General features: G+C 47.7%; 1 long non-coding RNA gene across 1 annotated transcript; it reads left to right on the forward strand.

Annotated features, from left to right (window-relative positions):
- The first annotated feature begins 10,887 nt into the window (after positions 1-10,887).
- Positions 10,888-12,320, forward strand: LOC311438253. The gene is made up of 2 exons (XR_014694029.1): positions 10,888-11,343; positions 11,618-12,320. It is a non-coding gene; the product is annotated as an uncharacterized lncRNA (long non-coding RNA).
- Positions 12,321-14,258: the final 1,938 nt, after the last annotated feature.

Here is a 14,258-nt window from a genome sequence, read left to right on the forward strand (position 1 = left end):
GCGGCGGAGGAGGAGGAGGAGGAGGAGATGGAGGAGGAGATGGAGGAGGAGGCAGAGGCGGGCTCGGCCGGCCCGGGCCCTGCGCTGCGCCAGTGAGGAGCGGCGGCGGAGCCCGGCCCCTCGGCCGCCGGGGTCAGCTGAGCAAACAGCTGGGAGGAGGAGGGGGCCGGCGCTTCACGTGGAGGGCCGTGTGCGGGGCGGGAGGCGGCACGACACGCGACATGTCGCGACATCTCACGATATGGCGCGACGATGCGCCCCGCCGCCCACCCAGCGCGGCCGCGGCTCTGCCCCCGCACGGTCACCGGGAGCCAAAATGTCCCCGTCCCCCCCCCCCCCAGCGTGCGTCGCTTCTTCAAATTAAATGTTTTTAAGCCTCTCGTCAGTTCTTAGCTCCTTTTCCCCAAAGTCATAAACGAGCTTAAAAAGCCACGGCAATTAAAGAGAGCCAGGCGGGCCAGAAGGGAGAGACACTAACAATGGATCACAGCCAAAGCAAGCTTTAACCGCTGAATAAAACACCCCATTTTTACCCCAAAACCCCCAAAGCGGGCCGCCGGGAGGTCGTGGGGGTGCTGCCTGCCCCCCACACCCGCCCACGCGTGTCCGTGTCCCCGCTCCGTGCCCGCCGGGGGGCGTCCAAGGGTGCCCGGGGGGACGGGGGGCAGCCCACGGTACCCCCGCAGCCGGCTCCAGGCTGACCCCGGGGGTCCTGAGGAGCCACCGCAGCAGGGCTGGGGGCTGAGGGCACCGCAATCGCCTCCTGGCCCAAGTTCTGTCATGAGTGTTGTCGGTTCTGTGGGAGGTGGGAAGGGGATGAAGGGGCTGCAGGGAGACTCCAAGGGGGCTGAGGGGAGGCCTCATGGCGGCCTGCAGCTCCCTCACAGGGGAGCGGAGGGGCAGGCGCTGAGCTCTGCTCTCTGGGGACAGCGACAGGACCCGAGGGGACGGCATGGAGCTGGGACAGGGGAGGGTCAGGATGGGTATGAGGGAAAGATTCTGCACCCAGAGGTGGTCAGGCACTGGGACAGGCTCCCCAGGGCAGTGGGCACGGCACCGAGCCTGTCACAGCTCAAGAAGCACTTGGACACCGCTCTCAGACACACGGTATTAATTTTGTGTGATCCTGCCGGAGCCAGCAGTTGGACCTGATGATCCGTGTGTGGGTCTCTTCCAACACCGGGTGTTGTATGATCTTGTTGGTTTCCTCCAGCAGGCACTATAAGTGATCATACGGAGCTGAGCCATATGACACTGCTCAGTCTCCATATGACACTTCTCACTTCTCAGTTCTGCGGTAATGATACCTTTTAAAAAGAAGCTCTGACAGGCATATGTAACATCCTTGCCCTGCTGTATGCCCATGTCATGTTGCAGGAAACACCTGCAGGGCAAAACGATGTCGTTACAGTACTGGATCTTCCTAACATTTCTGCAGTGGTCTCTGAGCTTCCATGTGATGAGCAGTCATGTTTGCATACAGACATGGCTTGTTTTTAATTTCTTTTGAAGAAAAAGCAGTGACCGTGACATTTAATAGAAATCACAGGAAGCGTCTCTATGAAACAAGATGCCTCTCCCTGCACCAGTCTGAGACGCAGAAGAGACACAGGTGCTATCGACTCCTTTTATTCCTTTAAGGTTTCTCATCCGCATACTGACAAAGCCCGGCTTTACTTAGCTTATGAGATGTGACAACACGATAGCCCATGGCAGTGTGGCTGTGGACTACTGCTATATTTATTGTTCTGTGCTCACTGGTGCCTCAAGAAGAGAAATAATCAGAACAAGACTCAAACTTGGGTCTCTTGCATAAGTACCAAGAAGCCAAACAGCAGCTCACAGACACCTCATCTTTCCAAATGAGGTACAGCCAGTCAAAGCACTCCTGCACATCAGCCATGCACTGTTTTAATACAGTCTCAGAGTCACCGTAACAGCCACCGAGGAGTTCCCCTGGTGAAACAGGGGGATGCACTAGCAGGGGCAGAAATGTCAAACAGTTCAGTGCCACCTTCTCCACCAGAGCCCCTGCCACTGGGACACGCCAGGGGAGTTTTGGTAGTGAAGTGTTTCTACCAGAGGTACTTCCCATGCCTGAGAGGAGGCTGGTGCAACTCTGAGCAACTGTTTCAGCTTCTCTAATGTGGGTGTGAGGGTGAAGTGGTTCCTGATGAGCTGCCGCACAGCAGTGAAAGCCTGCTTTGCACTTCAACTGCGGTCTCAGTGCTCACACAAAGGTGATTGTGCTCCTTTTAAAGACCAAGTAGCACCGATGCGATCCAGACCAGGGGTTGCCTAGCTCTAACGCTACAGAACTCACCTGATCCCACCCAGCAGTCTCTTATTTTCAATCCTTTAGCTGTTGTTCCTTTGCATGATGATTAATTTTGGTGCCCATAAGCATTGATGTTTCAGGATTCACTTGTACACCTTTATTACCATTTTCCAAATGTACATACTGTACAGTGCATCGAAACAGTTCCTCGTTGAATGCTCTCATGCTGGGTTCTGATCATTTTTAATAATTGAGTCACCAAAACCCTAGATGTGTTAGCAGTCTCTGAGCAGAAGACACGGCAGAAAAATCTCAGTGTACAAATTACTAACATTGCTCAATTTAATTGTTCAAAGATGTCGGACTTCCCAGCATGAACTGGCTGAGGAGCTGTGAATAAGTGTTGTGGTCTCCTTACTAGACACATTTCTCTCATGCCAAACATGCTTTCCCCAAGCCCATAATAAAGAACACTGCATCAAAACCCAATTGTGTTTCAGGATGATGTTAGTGGAAACTTGTTCAGCAGTTAAACATTTCATGCTACAGCATCTCTAGAGGGACGTTAAGCAAATATTCTCCCCACCATCCTCCCCTTTATTAAACTTTTGAGTCACTAAAACTCTGCATATACATTTTCTTTTCCGCTTTGCCAGTGGCCGATAACAGAGCCTTATTAGTGTATAGCACACTCACTTTTCCTGATCTTTATTGCTGTGCTAAGTTCATACTCCAACTTACGTTAAAAGAACTTCCTGAATAAAAGACTGTTTGCATATGACTAATTAGGGCAAATGCAGAGAAGGCGAGCTGATGAGTCAGCAGGTGGCTCGGTGAGGACAGTGGCAGGGATTCAGCAGCAGAACAAATCAATGCAAAGATGTGAGATATGCTCCCGTCTGTGGCTTTAGATCTATCTGCTGATGGGCCGAATATCACCATGATGGGCACTGCATGCATTAACTCTCGGGACCCTATCACGCTCTCATCAATATTGACTGGCAAAACTTCTGCTGACTCCAGTGGGAAGAAGTCCAGGGCTTTAATTTTCTCAGGCATCTTTCTCCCAAAGAGCACTTAGATTTTCTGAGTATGGACTTCCTGATGGGGGGTGTTAAAGAGCAACAAAGGCTCCCTCCATTTACGTCACTCGAGCCGGTGACGCACATCGCATGGGGTGCCACTGTGACAACCCACCAGCAGCTCTGCCTTTCCTGGGCCTTTGCTTGGCAGCACAGCTCATTACATTTAGGGAATTAATGTTCATCGATTCAATAAATAAGCACTGTGATACAGTGAAGGGAACATACCAATCTATCAATATTTGGCAACAAAACACGCCGTGCCCACAGAGCTCCTGTGGGAGCATCTACTTGAAAGGGAAGTGCCAGAAGGTCTCTAAGGCTGCGCAGCCTCTTGGCTCCTCTGCACACTCGCTATCAGCGATCTAAGGCTCGTTACTATGACTCACCGTGCTTAACAATGCAAGAATCTGAGATGTCTGATCGCCAGCTCCTTTCACAATAGAAAAGTGAAGTGAAATTTGAATTAAATTCAAATCAAAACATTGATAGTGAAAGGCTAATGCTGCTGTTACTCAGAATATTGTCTGAAACGGGAGCACACAAGGGGAGTCAGAGTCTCTGCTTGGCATCTGTTATTTCCACTGGTCTTTTCTAACTTTAGTTCCTCTCCTTCTTGTGCCAGGATCTTATTTATTCTTCTGTTCACATTTGCACAATACATTTGTTTTGAGCTATGACCACCTCATAAAGCCTGCTTGACTCAGTGCACATTCAGACATTTGGAAATACTCTCCTGACTTTGATTTCTGCACAGAGAAGTACACCAATGTGGCTAACAAATTCTGCAGCATAATAAAAGCACTATGTCCAATTCAGTGTAATTAGATTTGAGGGAAGGATTTTCTACCCATGAAAGGAATTCACCAGATGAAAGCATGAGGCAAGCATGCGCTCGGCAGGCTACGCCATGCAGTTTCACCAGTTGGCTACATCCTGCCAACCCCAGGCCACTCCTGGGCAGATATTGCAAATTGTATGGTGGTTTTCCTGATGTGGACAAAAAGCAGGATGGAATTTTGAAATTATCCTTACAGAAAAGAAGGGTTTGTGGTCGAAGCCCTGGATGCTTCGGTTACAGGCTTCCCGCAGGATGCTGTACAAATCACTCAGAGAAAGGATTTCAGATCTCATTGCTGCAATCCTTCTCCACATGCCGAGCGGAGGAGTTCATGGTGTGCCAGGCATGGAGTTCAGCTCCTCATGCAGTGCACGGGGAGACCTGTTTCCCCTTGGTCCTTTAACTCCTGCTTACAGAGACACTCAGGGATGCGGAGGAGCTGGGTTTACATCCTCGCTCCGGATCAGTCAGAACAGGGATTTGGGCACAGCTTTGCCCCACTCTGCATTTGGGGCGTGCAGAGCTGCCTAAACCACAGGTTTGGTGCTCCTCACCTCGGTCCTGTGTCCCTTTGAACACCCCAGGCACTGTCTCCATGGCCGTCTGTCCTGCTGTGTGGCACTGGGACACTTCCTCCTCCTCCTCCTTGCCTCTGCTCCCACACCCAGAGCACAACTTTCTCATGAGGCCACAGTGACCAGCGCGGCACCGTCTGTCATCACACAAACAAGCAGGGCACCGGCTGTTTTTACCTGTGACCAACAAAGTGTTTTTAACCTACGTCTCAGAAGCCAGCAAGACACTCCCAATCTGCCAATCAGCCCATAATACCTCATACCTACCAGGCTAGTTTTACTTTCTTCTTTGCCCAGCTTCCCTTTTGAAGGTACTACAAACGCAAGTGAAATGCCTTGAGAACACCCGGGGGAAGCCAGAGCAGCAGCCGGCAGAGGCAGCACGAACCCTGCGAGGGTCTGTGCGTGAGTTATAACCCAGAGCAGAGGGAAAATACGCATCTCAGAAGGTGAAGTGGTTTCAATTTCATGCAGATATCTGACTCCTGCAGCTCCTTATGATCAGCAGTGACGATTTGAAAGAAGTTTCTTTTTCCTCTTTTTGATCTTTTTCATCCCTCCTACCGAGCCCTTTGTTATGTTGCAGCCTGGACCACAAGTTTCTCACACAAAGCAAAAAAAGGCTGAAATAAACGCAAAGATGAAATTGAATGGGTTTCACTTGTAATTAAAATGCAAAGGGGAACAAACTCTTTTACCCGATCAAACATTGGGAACCGTTTCAAATTCTGTTTTCTTCCTGTTTTGGCATTAAAACCCGCTTTCGAATGATACAGTTTGTTAAGTGTTTCTACTTCGCATTTCCCCAACTTGGATCTAGCTGAAACACAAAGGACTTGAGGTTTTGTTTGTTTGTTTGTTTTCCCGCAACACATCAAAAATGCAGCGCAAGCTTTAATGACTACGTCTGTTATAACATGCCTTTTGCAGGACTGTAGGCATTTATGGGGGAATGAGGTAATTAATATATTACTTAGGCATGCAAAGACAAGTTAGAGGCAGCTGTCTCTCTTCGCTTGATATGGCAACACAATCATTAAAACAATGGCTTCTTACATCTGTTTTTTTTTTTTTTTTCCTTTTTTTTTTTTTTCTTTTTTTTTCTTTTCTCTGTGTTCACAGACCGCTCAGGTTGCTTGTTGAAGGCAAAGCTTCAGGAGATAGCCATATCTTCAGGACCAGTCATTTCTGTCTCAAACACACTGTCCTCTCATTTATTTGAAGTAGCTACATGATAATCGATACCATGAGCCCTTTAAGGAAATGCTGGTATTAAAATAAACTCAAGAGCTCCCACGTTCTAGTCCCGACCTCTAAAACATGACTTTTAGAGAACATCCATTTCTCTTTCAGGCTCAGGTACCGCAGTGTCTGGGGTCCACAAGGGGGTGAAGGAGGGCTCAGGTCGCACCACATCCTGCCTTGCAGAAAGCCAGGTGGGTAGGTGAGGGGCAATGCGTAAACCAGTGTTTCTAAATCACAGGGTCAAGGAACCGATCGTTGCTCTAGGCAGAAATAAGCACTTTGCCAGCCTGATAACAAGAGAGCTGAGACACAGCAGATTACAGTTCCTTTAATTTTCTTCCGGTTAATTAAATGATCAATTGCAGTGTTGGCTTTCAGCCATGGCAATGCCAGCTTAAGTGAGCTCTCCATTTTATGAGAGGATAATCAATAGGCATCATTTACATCAGTGTTACAGGTTTTTATTTTAAAGCCAAATATCAAAATACAGAGCAAAATATTGCCATTTTCAAAGCAAGTGGAGATCTTCTCCTGCCCCCAAAAACATCCTAACGAAGGGAAGGATGGCGCTGTAATTACAGCTTTAACTTGGGATGTGTTTTCACTTCTCTGCTTACCATAGACTTCCTGCATGACCACAGACAAAACACTTAGGCCCAGATATGCAAAGATATTCAGGCAACTGAGATAAAAATCAGCTGGAATTGTGTACATAAATAGTTTGTGGATTTGGGCCTTTGTAAGAGAGACTGAGCTCCCCATTTACTAAGGGGTAGTAGGCACTTCCAGTGCTGCAGCAGAACTGCAACGAGTCACGTCACAGAAGACATTGGCCAAGCCAGAGACAAGGAAAGGCAGCAAATGAACACCTGCAAGGTATTTGACCACAAAGCAGCATCTGAGCACACTGCCCAGTGTCTTCTCAAGGTGTACTGAGTGCTTCCAAGTGCTACTCACCTCCATCAGCAACATCTGGATTCCCCCTTTGCTTGCTTCCAGATATTCCTTGGTTCAAACTCTTTTTTTTTTCCAAGGACGGTAGCTGGACACACGACGGAGAGCAGGGAGAGTGAGGTATGGAGCAGTGAAACAAGGACCACTAGCACTGGGCTGTCAGTGCATTTGGGAAAATTAAAGAAAAAAATTTTAAGACATAACATGGACTGAGGGCATTGCCATACTGTTAATGATGAATTTGGCAGTCATGTCAGGTTATGGTAGGTTGAAGCTAACAAGCACAGCACTTCAGAGGACAGGAAAACCCTGGGTTCATATGTCAAAAGATGTCAAGACAGGGTGGAAAGTGTCTGCCAAGGAACTAAGTAAGCAAAATTCAGGGCCATAATGACAAAGTTGGTGCATCAAACCTCTCTTTGCTATCTGAGATCAAATGTTAAGTAATTAAACTGTTTATCAATAAGAGGCAACTCACGAGCGTGGGAAACAAAGATCTCATAGCAACTGGATCTAGATAAGAATGACCACAGACTTCACCATTTTCAGAACCAAATGAAAATTTGTTTATGCTGCCAGCTTTTGCTCAATACAAATCTTTAATGCATATAGGCATTCATGCACTCCACAGAGAAAGATCTATGCAAACTAATCAGGTTTTCTTTTTCCTGTCTTAGAAAGAATAACAATAACCAAAAAAAAGTTAGTTCATGGATGTGATTTTCAGTTTTAGGCCCTTGAGGAACCCTCAGTTCATCATGACCAAAATACCTCACCAAAATCTAGACGGCAAAGTCAGCAAGTAGTTAGTTCCATTTCATCACTGCTTCCTGTCTGCTGCCATTATTAAAAGAAAAAAAATGCAAAGGAGCATACCAATAGCAGCTCTAACACTAATTTATGTTACTAAAACTGCTACACAAAGCTGAGAGGAAACAGTACTGCCAGCAACCTCCCCCAGGTAAAAGCAAGCACAGTACAACAGCTTGTGGGTTATTGATAGGACTAGCATTAAAACTAAGTCATATTCTCCCAAAACAGCAACAGAAGAAATCTGTTTGGCAGAGCAGAGCGTGGTTTCTGGAGAAGGAGGGATCCATCCAGCTGCAACAGGAACATTTTTGCAGGTTTTTGAACTGAAAACAAACAAACCCAAATCAACCCATTAGGTACCAAGGCCCGCAGGAGAGACCATCGATGCGAACTGGACCAGGAATTCACAGGCCAGAGAGTCTCAGCAGCGGTTAGAGGTGTCTGTACTCCTACGAGTGGTTTATTGGGCAGGAACATATGCCTGCCTCCAGTGCACGTGGTGCAGAGCTCACCCGGTACTCTCAGCCTGACGTGTCCAGATCACAGCACCCTCACCTGTCTTCCAACCATCCCTCGGGCTTGGACAGACAAAGGCCTACAGTGGTAGTGTTAGGGGGAAGAAACACAAAGGTGATATCTCAGGCTCTTCTGCAGCCCACCTGAGACTAAGCAATGCCTCTCAGGGGTGCAAGGTATCCCTGGCTCCATGCTTCAGGCAGTGCCACAGCAGGACAGGCAGGGACAGTGTTAAAAAGGAAGCATAGCCACGATAACAAAAACCAGCAGAAAACACCCCTTCCTCCCTCAAAATGCAAACAAGCAGGCTTGGCTCAACCAAAAGGTCAGTTCGTTGCCAGCCCATTGACTTCTTCAAGATCACGTACACAGCCAGTGAAATTCCCAGAGATGCATCCCAAGTTTCCAAATTCACAGATCTGTGCAGTAACCACTAATCTGGCAGGGATTTTTACAGGCAAAAAGTCCCTCTTTTTTTTTTTTTTTTTTCCCTTGTCAAGAAGAGACAAGTAGCTAGCATCATATGACTTTATATTTTTCCATGTAAAGCAAACTTATCTTTAAAAAAATTGGTTGAAAATGATTTAAATAAGCTGAAAACTATTAAGGAGCAATGTTTATTTGGCAAAAAATAATAATGATAATAATAAAAAAATATAGTTATCTCATGTCCAGGAGCCCTCATTAACTTGAAAAGTTTCCACATGACCTCAGGGTTTCTGGAAAATGTATGAACATCTCTCAGCATCTGCTGCTTATGATGGTAAAGAAATTGTTACCGTAGCCACATGGAAATAGTAATGAAGTTTCTGTCTGTGACTTCTGAGGCAGCACAGCCAAGCTGCTTTCTTTAAAAAAAAAAAAAAAAAATTAAAAAATAGGCACTTAACTCATGCATACGCATGCCCACCTGAAGGATGCTGCTCCACACACGCAGCCCAGTTGCTGGTGGTGGGTTTGGGGTCTGTGCCAGTTTCCTGGGGCTGGATGTGGCCAGGAGTGCCGGGTGCCAGAGAAATCAGGCCACGCTCCTGCAGCCTCATAGCAGGGGTATGAGGAAAAGAGCGTTTCCTGGAGTTAGCTGACACATCTGACCGGAGAAAGTCAATCTCATCGATGATTATCTCTCCTTCTGGTGGCCCTCTCTAATCTCTCCTGCCTGGGATGCTCCTCCCAAATGCCTCCTCGCTAAACAGCAATTAAAGCACAAGTCCATTAGCAACCCCATGTTGTAAAATGGCTCGCAAGCCGCAGAGCGCTGTGAAGCCTGTCTGTGACAGCGGGGATCTGGCTTATATCTGGCTGCTTTCCAGCACCAGGAACATCCATCACTCATCCCGAGACCTTGTCAGGGTTCGTGTCCCCTCATAACTCTGTCCCAGCCTTTACAAAGTGCCCAAGCTCCCTGTGTGAGGCCGGCTGAGGGAGGCCAGGACACGGGTTGGGCCCTGCAGTGGGTGACAGGAGATGGCCTGGCTGATGGTGACAGCAGGCCTGGGAGGCTCTGGCCTGATCTTCAGGGACAGTCTTGATGGAACAGGAACAATTAGAAAAATGGGCAAGAGGAAGCCATTGCTCATGTCCTTCCTGAGGTGATTTGGTCTCATTTTGATTTGGAGCAATCTGTGGCACACATGCCAAGGGATGTGCTTATGGGAAAAGGTATTTCTGGGCAGAAACCAACCCCTGAGTCCATCCAGCAGAAAGCAGCTTGGCAGAGAAGGACTGGGAAGTCATGGTGGTTGCCAAGTTGAACGTGAGCCAGCAATGTGCCACAAAGGTGGTTAATGGCATCCTGGGCTGTATTGGACACAGCATGGCCAGCAGGTGATCCTTCCCCTCTGCTCAGCCCTGCTGAGGCTGCACCTGGAGTGCTGGGTCCAGTTCTGGGCGCCCCAGTACAAGAGAGACCTGGGCATACTGGGACAAGTCCAACAGAGGACCACCAAGATGCTGAAGGGACTGGAGCAAAATGGCCTGTGGGGAGAGGCTGAGAGAGCTGGGGCTGCTCAGCCCAGAGAAGAGGAGATTTGGGGGGATTTTATCCATGTCTGTTGGGCCAGAAAACCTTCAGAGGTCCCTGCCAACCTCAACCATTCTGTGATGCTGCAGAGCCTGGCAGGGCAGGGGAACCCAGCACTTTCCTCTCCAGTTCTCAGCTTATCCCCGGACCATGGGCCCAGATATGACACCCTATGTCTCCATTTACAGTACCAGGAGTGCAGCAGTTTGGAGCAGGGTTTCTCTGAGGCTGAGGTTCAAAGGTTTAAATGAGAAACCATCATCTGCTGTGCTCTGTGGGCACAGGTGTGGCGAGGGGAGGATGGGCAGTGAGATAGAGCTAAATTTGTAATCCCTCCCTTCACAAATAATCCCTGCTCTCACGACTGATCTCTGACGTTTTGCTCCAGCAGGTCATAAACATCAGCTCTCCCAGTACAAAAATGGGACATTTCCCCAAAACATTTTGTATTTGGCTGATGCTGCTGAGTGCATGAGCTTCCACACAAGCCATTTCCCCTTTGCTGCATCATTTCTTCTGCATATCAGCATGGCCGACACCATTTCCCCTCTTATGAAAGAAGGAGATAAAGAGCTATTTGGAAGGCTTCAGTGAGAGCAGAGTGAGGGTCTGGGCTCCTTGCTTGCTTGCACACTTGGAAAGGTGACGAGGCAAGCATGGGGCTTTCCCTGGGCATCCTGCTGAGCTGTCCTGGGGAGGTCCCCGAGGTCCCAACCAGCACAGGGGATCAGGAAAAGGATGGAGGTGACTGGAGAGCACAGGGATAATAAACACATGACTCAGGGGCGAAGTGGTTTCAGCAGAGGGATGGCAATGCACGAGCAATAAAATGGGAGCTACCAACACCACGCTGTCTGTAACCACACACCACACTTGCTCAGCTTTCCAGGAGGCACCAGGGAGAAGAAGGAGGGATCTGCTGAGGAGCCGTGGCATGACCCGTACCAAAACATCCCTGTGGACACAAAAGATGAGGAGCAAATGCCATCGCAACCTGGAGGGGTGCCTGGGGCCAGGTAAGTGTGAGAGGTGCCGCAGGCAAGAGTGCATGAGTGAGAGGTGGGAATGGGCTACAGAGGGGCTGGGTGGTGCTGGGGATGTGCAGCCACCCGGTCAGGGCCTGTCTGCTTCTCCTGCCTAGGACAGAGGATTTGTGCCAGGGCAGCCAGCCAGAGCCACTCTCTGAGCACTGCTGCTTCTGGAGTGGTGGTGCCATTGCTACTTTCGGCTGTTTACTTTAATAAATGCTCTCCGCAAGCAGCCTTTTAATGGTATCTTTTCCCTCTGGAGGATGTGACGCGTGATAGCAGCCTGCAGAAACACCCGCCCGTCTGTCTGCAGAAATAGCCCAAGCAGGGGGCTGGCTCCTGAGTCACGCTGGAGAAAGCGGTGAGCTGGCTGGAGGTGACCCAAAACCCCTGAGTTTCGCAGAGCCCGGCGGGGGGAAAGCTTTGCTCCTCATCCCGTGCTGCCCGATCTGCTGCCAGCTGCCCCGTGCTCTGCTCACACTCGTGAGGTGTCTTGTGCTTTCCTGCACAGGGATTTACCGACGTCGGCAACTCACGGAAAGCCACCGGATATTAAAAAAAAAAAAAAAAGGCACCGGGATTAAAAAACATGAAAAACATAAAATATTAACAGCAGCACTGACTTTAAAAAGCCTTGACATAAGTAGAAAATGGAGCTGGAAAGTTTCATAAAGGTTTCAAGAACGAAGGGTATTTTGTGGCAGAATACTGCTCTCTGTCACAAGTGTGGAGGGAGCATCTGGGGGCAGAGGGACCCGATGACATACATCTGCCTTCATGTGTATTTTGGAACATGATTTATTTGTGTTCATTGAAATGGCAGCTTTTCTGGTAATTTCTTCCTTTCCTAGCAAAGAAGCCTTAATCTCCTTACTGGAAATTGTACTATTTATGCAGCAAATCCTGCCTCTGAAATTGCTTGAGATCACAAGTTATGTAACCTGAACAGATGGAGTTTGACCATTTTTTTTTTTCTCTTTGTCAATTCATATTACAGTCTGAACAGGCTGCAATCATTTATCAGCCTATTTGCAGCATAGACAACATAGAGTAAGGAGTTTAACTATGAAGTTAATATACTCACACGTAGGAATGCTTACACCAGTGATGAACCATCACTGAGCAGCAGTGATAATAATAATGCTTATTAAGGACTTTCCTCGTTCTTGCAAACATAGTAAGCATTATGCACGTAGTAAGATGCACATTATATCATGGCCATCATCCTGCAAAGACATGAATATGGCTGTATTTACACAGGGGATAGGTGTGATTATCTGCAGCTCTGGTGTGAAGGTAGGTGTCTGAGAGTGTCTGTGAGATCAAACAGATGAATAAGGGGGAAGGAGGAGCTGCAGAAAGGCTGGAGAAAAAACAGGCCAGGGAAAGGCAGCCAGAGTGAGAGCCCTGATTAATGCTGCCCGGTTCAACCCTTCAGCAATATTAAGTCTTAAAATGATGAATCGTCCACCCAGCTCCCAGCTGATCACGTGCGTGCCCTATAGAAGCCAATACATAACATACAACATGCAGCTTTAACATTCACATTAGCTTAATGGTCCTTCTGTTAACACTCATGAGCAAGCAGATAAAATCCTGAAGGGCTCAATTATGCTTGTAGAGATTTTATCTTTTTTTTTTTTTTTTGGTGCTAACGTGGCTGTTTTTATTACACGTGAGTTTAAGCTGAAGTGAATCAAGGCCATAGGGAATTAGATGGAAAAAGATGATGAAAAGGGACAGGAGGGAAAGGTAAAAAGCAAAGGTTATTTCAAAATAAGATATATATGCATGACATCTCTTAGGTGTTCTTAAAATTGAAGGGGGCTCGATCAGACAAGTTTAGGGGAAAGGGAGAAAAAAATAATATTTTGAGCACAAATCTGGTTTTCTATCAAGCCAAAGTTCAACCAGGGCTAAAAAAGCCACCAAGTTTAAATACGGCCTCAGTCCAACCACATTATATACTTTTATTCCGTTCTGTGGGAATGTTCAATGTGACACACTTGCATATTCGGGGCCAAACTGCAATCTAAGGCTCAGCCCACGTCGAGCAGCTTTGCTAGAGGAGAGCTTTCAAGAAAACCTCAGAAAGCCGAAACGGAGCTCGTGGTATGATGCAGCACTTTTTTCCAAAGTAAAACTGAAACAGTAGCATGATGCAGCCACCAAGGCTGCTGTTCTACTTATCCATGGGTGCAGTTTTTCCTCTTTTTTGGGCAGCTGGGGAGCAGTGGCTCCTGAGAAACCCCGGTGATGCTGCGAGCAAGAGCTCGCCTCCACGCTGCAGTTGCACCCTGTGGTCATGCTGGGGGGGATGGCAGCAGCTCAAGTTTCATCACAAGATAAAACCTGGTTTGATCCCATCTTTCACTTTGCTTAGACCTAAATGCATCCTCTGGTCTCCTTTCAAGGGACCAGCCTAAAAAAATTAGCCAGAGAGCTTACTTGCAGCCAGAGGCTCCATCAGCCCCTTCCTGCCCTCACTATTGACAACAGATCTTCCTCTAAAAACACTTCAGATCAGGACAGTAAAAAACAACCCAATGGGAGCTTCAAACTTCAAATTTTCCCTTTCATAATGTATTTAAGACTGCAGAGACAACAACAGATTTTAATGAAGCATCAAGCAACAGAAAAAAGTTACAAAGCCAAGTGGATGGCAGAAGGAATGAAAATTTCAAAGCCAGCCCCGATTTTAGCCAGGGAATTGCCATTTCTTGTGCACAGTGCTATGCAGCACCTCAACCTGTTTTCTTCTGGGCTGGGGGCTTTACATGCCTGGTACTGCTGATCTGAGAAAAAATATAATGCGTTTGTAGTCCATTCTGGATCCTGGCCAGTGGTTAACATAGTCAGATGCTTTCCTATTAGGAAAAAAAAAAATCAGATCCCCTTATTTA

Source organism: Aythya ferina (genome assembly GCF_964211825.1).
Source record: "Aythya ferina genome assembly, chromosome: 5".
NCBI lineage: Eukaryota > Metazoa > Chordata > Aves > Anseriformes > Anatidae > Aythya > Aythya ferina.